Source organism: Chlorocebus sabaeus, chromosome 9 (assembly GCF_047675955.1).
Source record: "Chlorocebus sabaeus isolate Y175 chromosome 9, mChlSab1.0.hap1, whole genome shotgun sequence".
Taxonomy (NCBI): Eukaryota; Metazoa; Chordata; class Mammalia; order Primates; family Cercopithecidae; genus Chlorocebus; species Chlorocebus sabaeus.
This window is the reverse complement of record NC_132912.1, coordinates 45,076,904-45,098,002: the sequence shown is the minus strand read 5'-3', so window position 1 is coordinate 45,098,002 and position 21,099 is coordinate 45,076,904. Positions and strand designations below refer to the sequence as shown.

Genomic DNA, 21,099 nt, shown 5'->3' with positions numbered 1-21,099 from the left:
TGTCCTGGCAATGCGGGGTCTTTTTTGGTTCCATATGCACTTTAAAGTAGTTTCTTCCAATTCTGTGAAGAAAGTCATCAGTAGCTTAATGGGGATGGCATTGAATCTATAAATTACCTTGGGCAGTATGGCCATTTTCACAATATTGATTCTTTCTATCCATGAGCATGGAATGTTCTTCCATTTGTTTATGTCCTCTTTTATTTCATTGAGCAGTGATTTGTAGTTCTCCTTGAAGAGGTCCTTTAGATCCCTTGTAAGTTGGATTCCTAGGTATTTTATTCTCTTTGAAGCAATTGTGAATGGGACTTCTCTCATGATTTGGCTCTCTGTTTGTCTGTTATTGGTGTATCAGAATGCTTGTGATTTTTGCACATTGATTTTGTTTCGTGATACTTTGCTGAAGTTGTTTATCAACTCAAGGAGATTCTGGGCTGAGATGATGGGGTTTTCTAAATATACAGTCATGTCTTCTGCAAACAGGTACAATTTGACTTCCTCTTTTCCTAATTGAATACCCTTTTTTTCTTTCTCCTGCCTGATTGCCCTGGCCAGAACTTCCAACACTATGTTGAATAGGAGTGGTGAGAGAGGGCATCACTGTCTTGTGCCAGTTTTCAAAGGGAATGCTTCCGGGTTTTGCCCATTCAGTATGATATTGGCTGTGGGTTTGTCATAAATAGCTTGTATTATTTTGAGATATGTCCCATCAATACATAATTTACTGAGAGTTTTTAGTATGAAGCACTGTAGAATTTCGTCAAAGGCCTTTTCTGCATCTATTGAGATAATCATGTGGTTTTTTCTTTGATTCTATTTATATGCTGGATTACGTTTATTGATTTGTGTATATTGAACCTGCCTTGCATCCCAGGGATGAAGCCCACTTGATCATGGTGGAAAAGCTTTTTGAGGTGCTGCTGGATTCAGTTTGCCTGTATTTTATTGAGGATATTTGCATCGATGTTCTACAAGGATATTGGTCTAAAATTCTCTTTTTTTGTTGTGTCTCTGCCAGGCTTTGGTATCAGGATGATGTTGGCCTCATAAAATGAGTAAGGGAGGATTCCCTCTTTTTCTATTGATTGGAATAGTTTCAGAAGGAATGGTACCAGCTCCTCCTTGTACCTCTGGTAGAATTCGGCTGTGAATCCATCTGATCCTGGACTTGTTTTGGTTGGTAGGCTATTAATTATTGCCTCAATTTCAGAGCCTGTTATTGGTCTATTCAGGGATTCAATTTTTTCCTGGTTTATTCTTGGGAGAGTGTATGTGTCCAAGAATTTATACATTTGTTCTAGGTTTTCTAGTTTATTTGCATAGAGGTGTTTACAGTATTCTCTATGGTAGTTTGTATTTCTGTGGGGTCAGTGGTAATATCTCCTTTATCATTTTTTATTGCATCTATTTGATTCTTTTCTCTTTTCTTCTTTATTAGTCTTGCTAGCAGTCTATCAATTTTGCTGATCTTTAAAAAAAAAAAACTTGCTCCTGGATTCATTGATTTTTGAAGGATTTTTTTGTGTCTCAAACTCCTTCAGTTCTGCTCTGATGTTAGTTATTTCTTGCCTTCTGCTAGCTTTTGAATGTGTTTGCTCTTTCTTCTCTAGTTCTTTTAATTGTGATGTTAGGGTGTCAATTTTAGACCTTTTTCAGCTTTCTGTTGTGGACAGTTAGTGCTATAAATTTCGTTCTACACACTGCTTCAAATGTGTCCCAGAGATTCTTATATGTTGTATGTTTGTTCTCATTGGTTTCAAAGAACATCTTTATTTCTGCCTTTATTTCTTTATGTATCCAATAGTCAATCAAGATCAGGTTGTTCAGTTTCCATGTAATTGAGCAGTTTTGAGTGAGTTTTTTAATCCTGAGTTCTAGTTTGATTGCACTGTGGTCTGAGAGACAGTTTTTTTTATAATTTCTGTTCTTTTACATTTGCTGAGGAGTGCTTTACTTCCAGCAATGTGTCCAATTTTGGAATAAGTGGGATGTGGTGCTGAGAAGAATGTATATTTTGTTGATTTTGGGTAGAGAGTTCTGTAGATGTCTACTAGGTCTGCTTGGTGCAGAGCTGAGTTCAATTCCTGGATATTCTTGTTAACTTTCTATCTCGTTGATCTGTCTAATGTTGACAGTGGGGTGTTAACGTCTCCCACTATTATTGTGTGGGAGTCTAAGTATCTTTGTAAGAGACTTTATATTTAGGATAGTTAGTTCTTCTTGTTGAATCAATCTCTTTACCGTTATGTAATGGCCTTCTTTGTTTCTTTTGTTCTTTGTTGGTTTAAAGTCTGTTTTATCAGAGACTAAGATTGCAACCCCTGCCTTTTTTTGTTTTCCATTTGCTTGGTAGATCTTCCTCCATCCCTTTATTTTGAGCCTATGTGTGTCTTTGCACCTGAGATGGGTCTCCTGAGTACAGCACACTGATGGGCCGTGACTCTTTATCCAATTTGCCAGTCTGTGTCTTTTAATTGGAGCATTTAGCCCATTTATATTCATGGTTAATATTGTTATGTGTGAATTTGATCCTGTCATTATGATGTGAACTGGTTATTTTGCTCGTTAGTTGATACAGTTTCTTCCTAGCATCAATGTCCTTTACATTTTAGCATGTTTTTACAGTGGTTGGTACCAGTTGTTCCTTTCCAAGTTTAGTGCTTCCTTCAGGAGCTCTTGTAGGGCAGGCTTGGTGGTGACAAAGTCTCTCAGCATTTGCTTGTCTGTGAAGAATTTTATTTCTCCATAACTTATGAAACTTATTTTGACTGGATGTGAAATTCTGGGTTGAAAATTCTTTTCTTTAAGAATGTTGAATATTGGCCCCCTCTCTCTTCTGACTTGTAGAGCTTCTGCTGAGAGATCCACTGTGAGTCTGATGGGCTCCCCTTTGTGGGTAACCAGACCTTTCTCTCTGGCTGCCCTTAACATTTTTTCCTTCATTTCAACTTTGGTGAATCTGACAATTATGTGTCTTGAAGTTGCTCTTCTCGAGGAGTATCTTTGTGGCATTGTCTGTATTTCCTGAATATGAATGTTGGCCTGCCTTGCTAGTTTGGGGGAAATTCTCCTAGATAATATCCTGCAGAGTGTTTCCGACTTGGTTCCATTCTCCCTGTCACTTTCAGGTACACCAATCAGACGTAGGTTTGGTCTTTTCACATAGTCCTGTATTTCTCAGAGGCTTTGTTCATTTCATTGTACTCTTTTTTCTCTAAACTTCTCTTCCTGCTTCATTTCATTCATTTGATCCTCAATCCACTGATACCCTTTCTTCCAGTTGATCGAATCGGTTACTGAAGCTTGTGCATCGCGTAGTTCTCGTGCCATGATTTTCAGCTCTATCAGGTCATTTAAGAACTTCTCTACATTGGTTGTTCTAGTTAGCTATTTCTCTAATCTTTTTGAAGGTTTTTAGCTTCTTTGCAATGGGTTCGAACTTCCTCGTTAGCTTGGAGAAGTTTGATTGTCTGAAGCCTTCTTCTCTCAACTCGTCAAAGTCATTCTCCGTCCAGCTTTGTGCTGTTGTTGGCGAGGAGCTCTGTTCCTTTGGAGCGAGAGAGGCACTCTGATTTTTAGAGTTTTCAGCTTTTTTGCTGTTTTTTCCCCATCTTTGTTGTTTTATCTACCTTTGGTCTTTGATGATGGTGACATACAGATGGGGTTTTGGTGTGGATGTCCTTTCTGTTTTTTATTTTTCCTTCTAACAGTCAGGACCCTCAGCTGTAGGTCTGTTGGAGTTTGCTGGAGGTTCACTCCAGACCCTGTTTGCCTGGGTGTCAGTAGTGGAGGCTGCAGAAGAGTGAATATTGCTGACAAGCAAATGTTGCTGTTTGATTGTTCATCTGGAAGCTTCGTGTCAGAGGTGTACCCGGCCATGTGAGGTGTGAGGTGTCAGTCTGCCCCTAGTGGGGGATGTCTCCCAGGTAGACTAGTCAGGGGTCAGGGACCTACTTGAGCAGACAGTCTGTCTGTTCTCAGATCTCAAACTCCATGCTGGGAAAAATCACTACTCTATTCAAAGCTGTCAGACAGGGACATTTACATCTGCAGAGGTTTCTGCTGCCTTTTGTTTGGCTACACCCTGTCCCCAGAGGTGAAGTCTACAGAGGCAGGCAGGCCTCCCAGAGCTGTGGTGGGCTACACCCAGTTCGTACTTCCTGGCTACTTTGTTTACCTACTCAAGCCTCAGCAATGGTGGGTGCCCCTCTCCCAGACTTGCTGCTGCTTGCAGTTAGATCTCAGACTGCTGTGCTAGCAATGAGGGAAGCCCTGTGTGCATGGGACCCTCCGAGCCAGGCATGGGATACAATCTCCTGGTGTGTCATTTGTTAAGACCCTTGGAAAAGTGCAGTATTAGGGTGGGAGTGACCTGATTTTCCAGGTGCTGTGTGTCACGGTTTCCCTTGGCTAGGAAAGGGAATTCCCTTACCCCTTGCGCTTCCTGAGTGAGGCAATGCCTCACCCTGCTTCAACTCTTGCTCAGTGGGCTTCACCCACTGTCCTGCAACCACTGTCCAACCTGCCCCAGTGAGATGAACCTAGTACCTCAGTTGGAAATGTAGAAATTACCTGTCTTCTGTGTCACTCATGCTGGGTGTTAGCCTGGAGCTGTTCCTATTCAGCCATCTTGGAACTGCCTCCGACCTCACAGTTTTAACACCACCAATATGAACCCCTGGACAGATATAATCACTTCTAAGCTGACTTTGCATTTATTATTATTCTATTTATGGTAATTTATGATTTATTCTCCCATAAAAGCTGGACTATTCCTGTAAGAACGTACCTTATACCATTTCATTCCCAGCTCTGAATCCTCCAGTGGTTACCTATCACAATTAACAAAGAAATCCAAGCTCTTTACCGTAGTCTGTGTTTATCTGCTCCTCAGACTGTGTACATTCTCCTTTCCTCCTCCCAGTGCCTGCAGTCTGACTGGTCTTTGCAGTGATCTTTGAGCCCATCAAGTTGTGTCTGTATTCAAACTCTGCAGAGTGTCTCTTCTCTATGTCTTCTAGACATTCACTTAACTCACTCTGTCATACCTTTCTGACCTGCTCAAGTGTCACCTCCTCAAAAACATTGTTCCAGAGCTCCCTATATAAAGTAGAAGTCCCTGTCACCCTGAATGTGATTACCCTATCTTATGTTTCTTTTTGTTATTATGCTTTTTTATTTAGACAGGGTCTCACTCTGTCACCAAGGTTGGAGTGCAGTAGCACAATCATGGATCACTGCAGCCTCAAACTCTGGGGCTCAAGCAGTCCTCCTGCCTCAGCCTCCCAAGTAGCTGGGACTACAGGTGAGCACCACCACACTTGGCTAATATATTTCTTCATAGCCCATATTATACCCATCATTTTAGTGTGGAAGTGTTTATGAATGTATGTTCTATCTCTGTCACTACACTGCAAGTTCCATAAAGACAGACCTTCTCTCTCCAGTTCCCATAATAGTACCCAACATAAAATAGGCTGTACGTTAACATTATTGAGTACATAATAGAAGAATCTTATTCATTTTAAGGCCATAATCTATGTTAGACTCAAAAAGATAGTCTCCTGGCTGAATGGAAGTGTTTCTTTATTAAAGCATGCCTTTTAAAAAAATTATTGCACGTGGTGGGAAAACTTTTGGATGTTTTGCTGGATTTGTTTTGCCAGTCTTTTATTGAGGATTTTCACATCGATGTTCATCAGGGATATTGGCCTGAAATTTTCTTTTTTTGTTGTGTCTCTGGCAGGATTTGGTATCAGGATGGTGCTGGTCTCATAAAATGAGTTAGGGAGGAGTCCCTCTTTTGCTATTCTTTGGAATAATGTCAAAAGGAATGGTACCAGCTCCTCTTTATGCCTCCAGTAGAATTCAGCTATGAATCCATCTGGTCCTGGGCTTTTCTTTGGTTGGTAGACTATTAGATTCTGGCTGTATTTTAGAACATGTTATGAGTCTATTCAGGGATTTAGCTTCTTCCTGGTTTCATCATGGAAGGGTGTATGTGTCCGGGAATTCATCCACTTCTTCTATGTTTTCCAGTTTAGTTGCATAGAGGTGTTTATAGTATTCTCTGATGGTAGTTAGTATTTCTGTGGGGTCGGTGATAATACCCCTTTTTCATTTTTTATTGTGTCTATTTGATTCTTCTCTCTTTTCTTCTTTATCAGTCTAGATAGTGGTCCATCTATTTTGTGAATCTTTTCAGAAAACCCAGCTCCTGGATTCATTTATTTTTTTGAAGGGTTTTTTGTGTCTCTATCTCTTTCAGTTCTACTCTGATCTTAGTTATCTCTTATCTTCTGCTAGCTTTTGCATTTGTTTGCTCTTGTTTGTCTGGCTCTTTTAATTGTGATGTTAGGGTGTTGAATTTAGATCTTTCTCACTTTCTGCTGTGTGCATTTAGTACAGTAAATTTCCCTCTTAACGTGCTTTAGCTGTGTCCCAGAGATTCTGGTACATTGTCTCTTTGTTCTCTTTGGTTTCAAAGAACTTCGTTATCACTGCCTTAATTTCGTTATTTACCCAGTAATCACTCAGGAGCAGGTTGTTCAATTTCCATGTAATTGTGTGGTTTTGAACAAGTTTCTTAATCCTGAGTTCTAATTTGTACATGTACAAATCAGTGCACACCATGGAATACTATACAGCCATAAAAAAGAATGAGTTCATGTCTTTTACAGGGACATGGATGAAACTGGAAGTCACCTTTCTCAGCAAACAAACACAGGAACAGAAAACCAAACACTGTATATTATCACTCATAAATGGGAGTTGAACAATGAGAACACATGGACACAGGGAGGGGAACATCACACACCATGACTTGTCAGAGGTTGGAGGGGAAAGGGAGGGAGAGGATTACGGCAAATGCCTAATGTATGTGGGGCTTAAAAGACAGATGATGGGTTGATAGGTGCAGCAAACCATCATGGCACATGTATACCTATGTAACAAACCTTCACATTCTGCACATGTATCCCAGAACTTAAAGTAAATTTTTTTTAAAAAAAGATATAAATATCATATACATAAAAAGATACAAATGCTTATGAACAGAAAGATTCTATATTGTAAATAAGCCATATCTACTTATTAAATTGTGGTTGAATGCAATCCTATTCAAAATCCTATCAGGTAATTTGAAAATTGAAGAGCTAATTTTAAATTTATTTGAAAACTCAAAAGGCCAAGAAGAACCAAGAAAGTTCTGAAGAAGAACAGAGGTCAATAATGTATATCATCAGATGTTTTAATCTTTATTACAAGTAAAATAAGATAGTATTAGCAGAAGGACATACAAATAGAGAAACCAGAAACAAATTCATATTTATACCATCTCATGATTTATGACAAAGGTGAAATTGTAGTGTAGTGAGGAAACAATAATATTTTCATATTTTTTTTTATTATACTTTAAGTTCTAGGGTACATGTGCATAACGTACAGGTCTATTACATATGTATACTTGTGCCATGTTGCTGTGCTGCACCCATCAACTCATCAGCACCCATCAACTCGTCATTTACATCAGGTATAACTCCCATTGCAATCCCTCCCCCCTACCCCCTCCCCATGAGAGGCCCCGGTGTGTGATGTTCCCCTTCCCGAGTCCAAGTGATCTCATTGTTCAGTTCCCACCAATGAGTGAGAACTTGTTGTGTTTGGTTTTCTGTTCTTGTGATACTTTGCTAAGAATGATGGTTTCCAGCTGCATCCATGTCCCTACAAAGGATACAAACTCATCCATTTTTATGGCTGCATAGTATTCCATGGTGTATATGTGCCACATATTCTTAATCCAATCTGTCACTGATGGACATTTGGGTTGATTCCAAGTCTTTGCTATTGTGAATAGTGCCACAATAAACATACGTGTGCATGTGTCTTTATAGCAGCATGATTTATAATCCTTTGGGTATATACCCAGTAATGGGATGGCTGGGTCATATGGTACATCTAGTTCTAGATCCTTGAGGAATCGCCATACTGTTTTCCATAATGGTTGAACTAGTTTACAATCCCACCAACAGTGTAAAAGTGTTCCTATTTCTCCACATCCTCTCGAGCACCTGTTGTTTCCTGACTTTGTAATGATCGCCATTCTAACTGGTGTGAGATGGTATCTCATTGTGGTTTTGATTTGCATTTCTCTGATGGCCAGTAATGACGAGCATTTTTGCATGTGTCTGTTGGCTGTATGCATGTCTTCTTTTGAGAAATGTCTGTTCATATCCTTTGCCCACTTTTTGATGGGGTTGTGTGTTTTTTTCTTGTAAATTTGTTTGGGTTCTTTGTAGGTTCTGGATATTAGCCCTTTGTCAGATGAGTAGATTGCAAAAATTTTCTCCTGTTCTGTAGGTTGCCTATTCACTCTGATGGTAGTTTCTTTTGCTGTGCAGAAGCCCTTTAGTTTAATGAGATCCCATTTGTGAATTTTGGCTTTTGCTGCCATTGCTTTTGGTGTTTTAGACATGAAGTCTTTGTCCATGCCTATGTCCTGAATGGTACTACCTAGGTTTTCCTCTAGCGTTTTTATGGTATTAGGTCTAACATTTAAGTCTCTAATCCATCTTGAATTAATTTTCATATAAGGAGTAAGGAAAGGATCCAGTTTCAGCTTTCTACTTATGGCTAGCCAATTTTCCCAGCACCATTTATTAAATAGGGAATCCTTTCCCCGTTTCTTGTTTCTCTCAGGTTTGTCAAAGATCAGATGGCTGTAGATGTGTGGTATTATTTCTGAGGAATCTGTTCTGTTCCATCAGTCTATATCTCTGTTTTGGTACCAGTACCATGCTGTTTTGGTTACTGTAGCCTTGTAGTATAGTTTGAAGTCAGGTAGCATGATGCCTCCAGCTTTGTTCTTTTGACTTAGGATTGTCTTGGAGATGCGGGCTCTTTTTTGGTTCCATATGAACTTTAAAGCAGTTTTTTTCCAATTCTGTGAAGAAACTCGTTGGTAGCTTGATGGGGATGGCATTGAATCTATAAATAATCTTGGGCAGTATGGCCATTTTCACAATATTGATTCTTCCTATCCATGAACATGGTATGTTCTTCCATTTGTTTGTGTCCTCTTTGATTTCACTGAGCAGTGGTTTGTAGTTCTCCTTGAAGAGGTCCTTTACATCCCTTGTAAGTTGGATTCCTAGGTATTTTATTCTCTTTGAAGCAATTGTGAATGGAAGTTCATTCATGATTTGGCTCTCTGTCTGTTACTGGTGTATAAGAATGCTTGTGATTTTTGCACATTAATTTTGTATCCTGAGACTTTGCTGAAGTTTCTTATCAGCTTAAGGAGATTTTGGGCTGAGACAATGGGATTTTCTAAATATACAATCATGTCATCTGCAAAGAGGGACAATTTGACTTCTTCTTTTCCTAACTGAATCCCATTGATTTCTTTCTCTTGCCTGATTGCCCTAGCCAGAACTTCCAACACTATGTTGAATAGGAGTGGTGAGAGAGGGCATCCCTGTCTTGTGCCAGTTTTCAAAGGGAATTTTTCCAGTTTTTGCCCATTCAGTATGATATTGGCTGTGGGTTTGCCATAAATAGCTCTTATTATTTTGAGGTATGTTCCATCAATACCGAATTTATTGAGCATTTTTAGCATGAAGGGCTGTTGAATTTTGTCAAAAGCCTTTTCTGCATCTATTGAGATAATCATGTGGTTCTTGTCTTTGGTTCTGTTTATATGCTGGATTACGTTTATTGATTTGCGAATGTTGAACCAGCCTTGCATCCCAGGGATGAAGCCCACTTGATCATGGTGGAAAAGCTTTTTGATGTGCTGTTGAATCCGGTTTGCCAGTATTTTATTGAGGATTTTTGCATCAATGTTCATCAGGGATATTGGTCTAAAATTCTCTTTTTTCGTTGTGTCTCTGCCAGGCTTTGGTATCAGGATGGTGTTGGCCTCATAAAATGAGTTAGGGAGGATTCCTTCTTTTTCTACTGATTGGAATAGTTTCAGAAGGAATGGTACCAGCTCCTCCTTGTACCTCTGGTAGAATTCAGCTGTGAATCCATCTGGTCCTGGACTTTTTTTCATTGGTAGGCTATTAATTATTGCCTCAATTTCAGAGCCTGCTATTGTTCTATTCAGGGATTCAACTTCTTCCTGGTTTAGTCTTGGAAGAGTGTAAGTGTCCAGGAAATTATCCATTTCTTCTAGATTTTCTAGTTTATTTGCGTAGAGGTGTTTATAGTATTCTCTGATGGTAGTTTGTATTTCTGTGGGGTCGGTGGTGATATCCCCTTTATCATTTTTTATTGTGTCTATTTGATTCTTCTATCTTTTCTTCTTTATTAGTCTTGCTAGTGGTCTGTCAATTTTGTTGATCTTTTCAAAAAACCAACTCCTGGATTCATTGATTTTTTGGAGGGTTTTTTGTGTCTCTATCTCCTTCAGTTCTACTCTGATTTTAGTTATTTCTTGCCTTCTGCTAGCTTTTGAATGCGTTTGCTCTTGCTTCTCTAGTTCTTTTAATTGTGATGTTAGAGTGTCAATTTTAGATCTTTCCTGCTTTCTCTTGTGGGCATTTAGTGCTCTAAATTTCCCTCTACACACTGCTTTAAATGTGTCCCAGAGATTCTGGTATGTTGTATCTTTGTTGTCATTGGTTTCAAAGAACATCTTTGTTTCTGCCTTCATTTCGTTATGTACGCAGTAGTCATTCAGGAGCAGGTTGTTCAGTTTCCTTAGTTGAGCGGTTTTGATTGAGTTTCTTAGTCCTGAGTTCTAGTTTGATTGCCCTGTGGTCTGAGACACAGTTGGTTACAATTTCCATTCTTGTACATTTACTGAGGAGTGCTTTACTTCTAATTATGTGGTCAATTTTGGAATAAGTGCTATGTGGTGCTGAGAAGAATGTATATTCTGTTGATTTGGGGTGGAGAGTTCTATAGATGTCTATTAGGTCTGCTTGCTGCAGAGATGAGTTCAATTCCTGGATATCCTTGTTAACTTTCTGTCTCGTTGATCTGTCTAATGTTGACAGTGGAGTGTTGAAGTCTCCCATTATTATTGTATGGGAGTCTAAGTCTCTTTGTAAGTCTCTAAGGACTTGCTTTATGAATCTGGGTGCTCCTGTATTGGATGCATATATATTTAGGATAGTTAGCTCTTCCTGTTGAATTGACCCCTTTACCATTATGTAATGGCCTTCTTTGTCTCTTTTGATCTTTGATGGTTTAAAGTCTGTTTTATCAGAGACTAGTATTGCAACCCCTGCTTTGTTTTATTCTTCATTTGCTTGGTAAATCTTCCTCCATCCCTTTATTTTGAGCCTATGTATGTCTCTGCGTGTGAGATGGGTCTCCTGAATACAGCAGACTGATGGTTCTTGACTCTTTATCCAGTTTGCCAGTCTGTGTCTTTTAATTGGAGCATTTAGTCCATTTACATTTAAGGTTAATATTGTAATGTGTGAACTTGATCCTGCCATTATGATATTAACTGGTTATTTTGCTCGTTAGTTGATGCAGTTTCTTCCTAGCCTAAATGGTCTTTACATTTTGGCATGTTTTTGCAATGGCTGGTACCGGTTGTTCCTTTCCATATTTAGTGCTTCCTTCAGGGTCTCTTGTAAGGCAGGCCTAGTGGTGACAAAATCTCTAAGCATTTGCTTATCTGTAAAGGATTTTATTTCTCCTTCACTTATGAAACTTGGTTTGGCTGGATATGAAATTCTGGGTTGAAAATTCTTTTCTTTAAGAATGTTGAATATTGGCCCCCACTCTCTTCTGGCTTGTAGAGTTTCTGCCAAGAGATCTGCTGTTAGTCTGATGGGCTTTTCTTTGTGGGTAACCCGACCTTTCTCTCTGACTGCCCTTAAGATTTTTTCCTTCATTTAAACTTTGGTGAATCTGGCAATTATGTGTCTTGGAGTTGCTCTTCTCGAGGAGTATCTTTGTGGAATCTCTGTATTTCCTGGATTTGAATGTTGGCCTGCCCTACTAGACTGGGGAAGTTCTCCTGGATGATATCCTGAAGAGTGTTTTCCAACTTGGTTCCATTTTCCCCCTCACTTTCAGGCACCCCAATCAGATGTAGATTTGGTCTTTTTACATAATCCCATACTTCTTGCAGACTTTGTTCATTTCTTTTTCTTCTTTTTTCTTTTGGTTTCTCTTCTCACTTCATTTCATTCATTTGATCCTCAATCGCTGATACTCTTTCTTCCAGTTGATCGAGTCGGTTACTGAAGCTTGTGCATTTGTCACGTATTTCTCGTGTCATGGTTTTCATCTCTTTCATTTCGTTTATGACCTTCTCTGCATTAATTACTCTAGCCATCAATTCTTCCACTTTTTTTTCAAGATTTTTAGTTTCTTTGCACTGGGTACGTAATTCCTTCTTTAGCTCTGAGAAGTTTGATGGACTGAAGACTTCTTCTCTCATCTCGTCAAAGTCATTCTCCATCCAGCTTTGATCTGTTGCTGGCGATGAGCTGCGCTCCTTTGTCGGGGGAGATGTACTCTTATTTTTTGAATTTCCAGCTTTTCTGCCCTGCTTTTTCCCCATCTTTGTGGTTTTATGTGCCTCTGGTCTTTGATGATGATGGTGACGTACTGATGGGGTTTTTGTGTAGGTGTCCTTCCTGTTTGATAGTTTTCCTTCTAACAGTCAGGACCCTTAGCTGTAGGTCTGTTGGAGATTGCTTGAGGTCCACTCCAGACCCTGTTTGCCTGGGTGTCAGCAGCAGAGGCTGCAGAAGATAGAATATTGCTGAACCGCGAGTGTACCTGTCTGATTCTTGCTTTGGAAGCTTCCTCTCAGGGGTGTACTCTACCCTGTGAGGTGTGGGGTGTCAGACTGCCCCTAGTAGGGGATGTCTCCCAGTTAGGCTACTCAGGGGTCTGGGACCCACTTGAGCAGGCAGTCTGTCCCTTCTCAGATCTCAGCCTCCGTGTTGGGAGATCCACTGCTCTCTTCAAAGCTGTCAGACAGAGTCGTTTGCGTCTGCAGAGGTTTCTGCTGCTTTTGTTTACTGTGCCCTGTCCCCAGAGGTGGAGTCTACAGAGACAGGCAGGTTTCCTGGAGCTGCTGTGAGCTCCGCCCAGTTCAAGCTTCCCAGGGCTTTGTTTACCTACTTAAGCCTCAGCAATGGCGGGCGCCCCTCCCCCAGCCTCGCTGCTGCCTTGCTGCGAGATCGCAAACTGCTGTGCTAGCAATGAGGGAGGCTCCCCGGGCGTGGGACCCTCTGGGCCAGGCGTGGGATATAATCTCTTGGTGTGCCTGTTTGCTTAAAGCGCAGTATTGGGGTGGGAGGTAGCCGATTTTCCAGGTGTTGTGTGTCACAGTTCCCCTGGCTAGGAAAAGGGATTCTCTTTCCCCTTGCGCTTCCCAGGTGAGGCGATGCCTCGCCCTGCTTCAGCTCTCGCTGGTCAGGCTGCAGCAGCTGACCACCACCGATTGTCCGGCACTCCCTAGTGAGATTAACCCAGTACCTCAGTTGAAAATGCAGAAATCACAGGTCTTCTGTGTTGCTCACGCTGTGAGTTGGAGACTGGAGCTGTTCCTATTCGGCCATCTTGCTCCACCCCGAAACAATAATATTTTCAATAAATGGTAGTAGATCATTTGGATATCAATATGGGTAAGTAAAATAAATTGAACCCTAGCTTACACCATAAACAAAGGTCAATCATAGGTGGGTCATAAAGCTAAATGTGAAAGTTTTAAATATTCCCCCAAATTATTTCAGAACTCAGCCATTATAAATTGATTTTACATTCATATAGTTATCTTCATATTGATCCATAATTCAAATTTAGCAAAAATTTAAAGATGAGTCATAAATGAACACTTGGAAGAAAGTTCAATGTTGGCATTTCATAAAAATAGGTTAATAATTTCTTATTCCTTTCTCATAAAAAACTGGATAAAAAGAAATTTTAATCTTCATAAAAATGTAAATTCCAATGCAGATCAAATGTGTGTTTGTTGTTTTGTTGAAAGCGTGACTTTGTTTGCTTTATTTATAGAGACTATAAGATGAAAAACTTTAGCACTATAAACAGAATTAGGCATTAGAATCACAGAGATTGCGATTTTGGAATGTCCCTGTGAGTTTATAGATGTTCCTAAAGTTCCATGTTTAATATTCTGAATAAAATAGGTGGCCATGCTCAGGATCTAGGAAGTTAATAGTAGCCTCTTTCTTTTTCAGATATTGTGTTGACCGGTGGTCATGCCACCATCTATTTATTTGTCGGAAATATTGTTCACACAGTAAGTTTGTCTCTATTTACTGAGCCATTCTTAAACAGCTCATGTGTGTCTTGTCCTCTTTTAAACCTTTTATATAAGACCTTCTTTGTTATTATTCTTTATTTTAAATCATCAAAATGTATTTGATAGATCCTTTAAAGGCCTGGATGGTTATGAAATGCTTACATTATTGTTTTTGAAGGTTATATGAAGTTTCTTGACAGGTGATTAGCAGATTTCCCCGTTCTTCAAACGACCATTTCACATCTCCCTGCAAAGGAGAACAGCAATCAGAAAGGTGGTGTCTCCCAAATCATCCAAGCTAAGAAAAAGTCTTTCTCTACTATTAATGAGAAGGTCCATCACTAGATTGAGAGTTCTTCTGGAAGTGAATCTGCTTATATGTTCCCTAAAAACAACCCCTAGCGAGTTAGCTACTGAGATGGCTGTATTTTCAAACTCAAACTGCCTTGGTGAAAGCAACTCTGGAGTGGAGACATGGGCTTTCTCATGGAAAGTGAAAATAACCCTCTGAAAATAAGGTTTCTTCAAACTCTTCTGTTTTTCCACAGTATATTCTTGTTACTGATTATCAGAAAGCTGGTTTTGAGACCACAGCTTGGCCTAAAGTAAGTTTTGTCTAGAATTATTTCTTTATTCAGTATAGACATCTTCATGCTATGATTTAGTATTAAGCCTGGGGAAACAATAAACAACATCTGGCTATCTTATTTCAAATTTGGTACATGAAAATTGTGGATTGATCTTTACTGGAGCAAATTTGCAATCCAAATTCTCTTGGTGATTTATTTGCTTGGCACCTAATACACCTCTAAGCTAACAACAGTCATCTCATTTCAAATATAAAGCCTCATTGTAAAAACAAAAACCATATACATAAACACATATATAGAAAATAAAGAAAGACTTTAAAAAATTAATTTCCATAATTTTATCATCAAGAGGCAGTCACTAGTAATGCTTTGCTGGGGGTCCTTCCAGACATTGTTCTACGTCTGTGTTTGTGTGTATTTTTAAATAGGATGATGCATTAGAGAACACAAGTCTTTGTTATCAAAAAATATTAGATGCAATTTCTATGCCTTAAAATGTAATTCAACAAAATTATTGTTTATGACTAAAGAGTATTAAGTTTTATAGATGTTCTGTCATTTATTTCAGCTGTTTCCTATTTTAGACATTTTCATTATTCCAGCATTTAAAGATTATAACTAAATCCTTTTTTTTTTTTTTCTGAGACGGAGTCTCGCTCTGTCGCCCAAGCTGGAGTGCAGTGGCGCAATCCTGGCTCACTGCAAGCTCTGCCTCCTGGGTTCACGCCATTCTCCTGCCTCAGCCTCCCAAGTAGCTGGGACTACAGGTGCCCGCCACCGCACCCAGCTCATTTTTTGTAGTTTTAGTAGAGACGGGGTTTCACCGTGGTCTCGATCTCCTGACCTTGTGATCCGCCCGCCTCGGCCTCCCAAAATGCTGGGATTACAGGCATGAGCCACTGTGCCCGGCCAACTAAATCTTTATGCATGTCTCTCATGAAGTGTCATGACCTGCCTGACGTTTAAATGCTCTGCTAAAAAAAAAAAATGAGTATGAGGTGATAAGTCAATGTGGAATAGGTAATCTCCTAAGATAGCAGTTCCCAACTTTTTGGCACCAGGGCCTGGTTTCATGGAAGACAATTATTCCATGGACAAGGGGACTTCCACGAGTCTACTAGGATCTGGTTTCAGGTTGATCCAAGAACATTACGTTTATTATGCACTTTATTTCTATTATATATTACATCGTAATATATAAGAAAATAATTATACAACTCACCATAATACAGAATCAGTGAGAGTCCTGAGCTTGTTTTCCTGCAACTAGACAATACCATCTGGGGGTGATGGGAGACAGTGAGAGGTCATGATGCATTACATTTTCAGAAGGAGCAATCAACCTGGGTCCTTTGCATGCACAGTTCTCAATAGGGTTCATGCTCCTATGAGAATCTAATGCTGCTGCTGATCTGACAGGAGGCAGAGCTTCAGGTGGGAATCCAGTGATAGGGAATGGCTGTAAATACAGATGTAGCTTTGCTTGCTCACCTATTGCACACCTCCTGTTGTGTGGCCTGGTTTCTAACAGGCCATGGTCTGGTACCAGTCCATGACCTGTGTTGTGGGTTGGGGCCCCCTGCCCTAAGAGACAGTGGCAATTAATCCAGGTTAAATGTAATGATGTCTTTAGCCTGGGATGTTAGAGGAGAAGGCAGTGAGAAGTGGTCAGAGTCTGAATTTATTGTATCTTTTTAAAAGCTAACAGAACTTGCAGATGGATTAGATTGTGAGTTGTGGAAGAAAGGAAAAAATTAAGGATCATCATATTAAGAGGACAAAGGAGGAAAAATGAGCAACTCAGTAGATGCTTAAAGAAACATTGTTAAGAGGCAACATCCATTTCAGATTAAACAACAACAACAACAACAAAGTCTTTGCAAAATGAACAAAATGATTGAAGTCCCAAAATGGTCAATAAAAACATCTTATTGATTGTCCGTTCCCCCACTCTCTTACCAGATTAATGAATCCTTGTTGTAAAAAGCCTTAGGATGGAGCAAACACTTGCCATGAACTGAGAGAGGCCCACTGTCACTATGCAATAAATTTTAGAGGAAGGTCAGCCATGACAGCAAAAGCATGTTCACCTTCAGAGTACTTTGGTGACACTCATTACTTGAAGTCATTGTTAAAAATTCTGAGACAAGGGAATTTGGAAGATTGACCTCCCCAGTAAGCTATGAGTCATGAGAATCTTTCCATAAGGAGAGGTAGCTTGGAAGCAGGGATTCTGTAGCAGGTGGAGTTTGGTTGAATCTGCCGGACCAGCCGAGAAGCCCTGTTTGAGTGACTGTTTTCCTCTGCAGTTCAGTCATCTGGCTGTCTGGGGAAGCATGCTGACCTGTCTGGTATTCTTTGGCATCTACTCAACCTCTGGTCCCCCATTCTCATTGCCCCAAATATGAGAGGACAGGTCAGTATGCCTGACTGGGAGTTTGCCTTCTGTGTCTTGTGAAAACAATGTTTCTCCATGTGTAGGCAAGCAGGCTCTCTGTGTTTTACAACTGTATTGATGTTCAGTAGAAGCTGGTGCTACCTGTTTCTATCAGGATTTATCAGGAGGTAAACCAAATTAAAGCACCTGGAAGATGTCATCCAGTCCACAGAAATGACATTTTAAATTTAAAGTGTTATAAAAAGTCAACCTAAATCCCCTTACTTGCCTTGTATGTCTACATTTTCATAATAAATTATGTGTTAATTGCACATGGTACTGATATGTACAGTTACAGTTTTGATGTTGTACTCTGATTAGTAGTTATCCTCTGCTGAGTCACTTATGGAAGTTAAATGTAACAGCTCTATGAACCAGCATCTCTCATTGTTCATCTCTTTGAACTAGAGGCTGAGCTTAAAGGTCTTTGTACTAACCTGAATGTCTTTTTTATTTTTTTCTTTAATATTACCTTTTTCTAGTGCATGAGATTGAGCCATCAACAGTGACAAACTGGATCATGGAATCTCACAGTATCAAGTTTGGATAGAAAGGAGCCTGGCAATCTTGTGGTCCACAACACCTCAATTTACCAAGGAAGCTGTGCAAGCTCAGGTCTCCAGGTTCATCCCAAATACCCCACCCTGGGGCTTCCCACAGTGTTCCTATCCTTAGACCTCCAAAACAGGCTGCTGGGCCCTATGCTTTAGGGACCTCTGCACTGGCCCTCCCTCGCTGGGTGTGTTCCTCTGCACAGAGTGAAAAGCTGTGATGCACAGTCAGTCTTCCAACTTCTAATCTGTTGGGGCAGCTGTTTGCAAGGGATGTGCACAGAGTAGATTGATGTTTGCACTGGTGTTTCCACCCACGTTTAAAGGAGGATGTTGATGCTGGGGCACAGAACCCAGGTGGAAAGGGAAGAACAGTGGTTCAGACTTTAATTGGTGTTTCCCACCCAGGAATACATATTTTAAGGGCAGGACTGTGCATGGCACAGCTATCTGCTATATCTGCCTCACTTACTCTGCAGAAGTAAACAAAACCCCCCGGGTTGACCCAAGTCTAGACCGTGTCCAGCTGTTTCTTGTGAGGTAGCCACGAGTAGTGTTGCTTGCCTTTTCACCTGGTGTCTCAATTGGCTAATATCCGAGGGTGCAGAGGACTTCCACTGAGGGTGCTGAGGGGGATGGACCTGTCCTACAGGAGTGGGCATGCTTGCCCTCTAATGCATTTTTGCTTTTTGTAAGAAAAGAGAACAAATGTCTAAAGTGCTTTTCAGTTCTTTTCCAAATTCAGACAATAGAGGAAATTAGGGGATTGAATAAACCCAAAAGATTGTTGTGTAGCAAAATGAGCATTTGCAACAAAGAAACTTTGTGTGTTTAAAGAAAGCAATTCTATTTTAAAGCAGCATGATTGGGCCCCACAAAACAAAGTGTCCGCTACAAGACAACAATCCTTTGGTAAGGTATTGGGGCTTAGAATACCTGTTTTGTGCTCTCTTCCTTCTGGTTCAGGGTTGATCTGCTATGGTAAATATTTTATTTGGGGAAGGGGAATTTTTTGCTACTGGACAATAAACAGGGCCACAGCTGATTGCCACAGACAATTTTCTAAATTAGAGGATAGTGACAGCTGACAGGATGGGTCACTTGGTTTGTGATTGGCAAACTAAGCCCATTTGTCTAGGTTTCTAGGTTGGCGAATACTCAGAAGTGAAGGGTATTCCAGGAAAAAATTGCTAATTTATAGGCCCAGCACGCTTCCGCTGCACAACTCTGCTATCAAAAAGACTGCCTTTTTTTTTTTTTTTTTTTTTTTTTTTTTCCCACAGAGTCTCCCTCTGTTGCCCAGGCTAGAGTGGCGTGCAGTGGCAAGATCTAGGCTCACTGCAATCTCCACCTTCCAGGTTCTAAGCAATTCTCCCACCTCAGCCTCTGGAGTAGCTGGGATTACAGATGTGCACCACCATGCCTGGCTAATTTTGTATTTTTAGTAGAGACGGTGTTTGGTGTTTCACCGTGTTGGCTAGGCTGGTCTCAAGTTCCTGACCTCAGGTGATCCACCGGCCTCAGCCTCCCAAAGTGCTGGGATTTCAAGTGTTAGCCACCATGCTTTTAAAATTACCATTTGGATAATGCTTCTGGTGATTTTTCTTTTTTTTTCTTGAGAATGAGTTTTACTCTTGTTGCCCAGGCTGGAGTGCAATGGCGCAATCTCGGCTTACTGCAACCTCTGCCTCCTGGGTTCGAATTATTCTCCTGCCTCAGCCTCCCAAGTGGCTGGGATTATAGGCATGCACCACCACACTTGGGTAATTGTTTTTATTTAATAGAGACAGGGTTTCACCATGTTAGGCTGATCTCAAACTCCTGAGGTCAGGTGAGCCACCAACCTTGGCCTCCCAAAGTGCTGGGATTACATGCATGTGCTACCATGCCCGGCCAGCTTCTGGTGATTTTTATAAACCATTTTTTGTAGTTCACTAAACAGTAGGTTTTTGGCAAATGAACATGGTTATTTGATGCTCTACAATTAAACTACTGTGTAATAGCAAATGGCATTTTTCACCCAGAAGCCAGAGAGATTTGAAACACAAAACGTTTTATCTATTCATAACTTTTTTTTTTTTTTTGAGATAGAGTTTCATTCTTGTTGCCCAGGCTGGAATGCAGTGGTGTGATCTCGGCTCACTGTAACCTCCGCCTCCCAGGTACAAGTGATTCTCCTGCCTCAGCCTCCCAAGTAGTTGGGGTTAAAGGTGCTCGCCACTACACCCAGCTAATTTTTGTATTTTTAGTAGAGATGGAGTTTCACCATATTGGCCAGGTTGTTCTCGAACTCCTGTCCTCAAGAGATCCACCCGCCTTGGCCTCCCAAGGTCCTGGGATTATAGGCGTGAGCCACTGTGCCTGGTTCATAACATATTTAACCTTCAAAAAGATGCACTGTTTCTGCTGGGGGTCTCTTTTACTAATTTGATTAAAGAATTCTTTGGTTTGTCGATATTTGGAGTTTTTCTCATGGGGGAGAATGCAGGTTTGCTCTCGATGGTAAAGGAAAGGATGGACTGTAGAATTAGAATTCTTCACTATTAACGAGTCTTTATCTTCTGTAAAGAACCTCATGATTGGTATGTGAAACCCAACCAGACAACTTAGGAAGTTCCAGTTGAAGTTTCTGAAATCAAAGAAGCCATCCACATCCTTCCTCTCTTGAAACTATGCCTCATTTGTGGGATCTTAAAAGGAACCCTGTTTTTCCATTTGTCTCTTCTCCAACTTAGATTTATAGTAAGTTAAAAACTCAGATTGTGTCTATCCTGATTGATGCCAGCCAAACCCTCAGCTATGGAAAATATGTGATAATGTATTTCTGTAGGGGACTATGAGTTTTTTTTTTCTTTTTTCCCCCAGTAACATATCTGTGAGAGTTAAGTTTCCCTGTAATGGGCCCCCAGGGCAAAAACTTAAAGGTAGAATATGACTAAATTCTTTTTAGTTCACTGCCTCCCCTAAAGTTACCTGCTGATAGAAAATTGGAGAGATGAGGAAATCTTGATCCAAAATTAGATTAGGAAATGTGTTTATATTTTCTGCATGCTTTTCCCAATGCTTTTGACTTTAGTACTGGTAGAGGGAATGCCATGTTACTTGACTTCTGTATAAAAGTCACGAGACCTAGCAGGGTTTATGCACAGGCAGTTATATAACCTTTGGCAAATCCCTTTACCTGCATCAATCTCCCAATCAGCAAATTCAGAATAATACCACTCACCCTAATTACCTTAGAGGGTTGTGGAAAATACCTAACAACCTGTGGAAAATCTA

At 40.4% G+C, this 21,099-nt stretch overlaps 1 protein-coding gene across 1 annotated transcript in view; it reads left to right on the top strand.

Moving 5' to 3' along the window:
- Positions 1-19,083, top strand: part of LOC103215739 (ankyrin repeat domain-containing protein 30B-like) — a 213,756-nt gene extending 194,673 nt beyond the window's left edge. Inside the window, 4 exon segments of the mRNA XM_073018916.1 lie at positions 14,178-14,239; positions 14,791-14,847; positions 17,142-17,248; positions 17,752-19,083. The gene's annotated coding sequence lies outside the window, so the exon portion shown is untranslated.
- Positions 19,084-21,099: the final 2,016 nt, after the last annotated feature.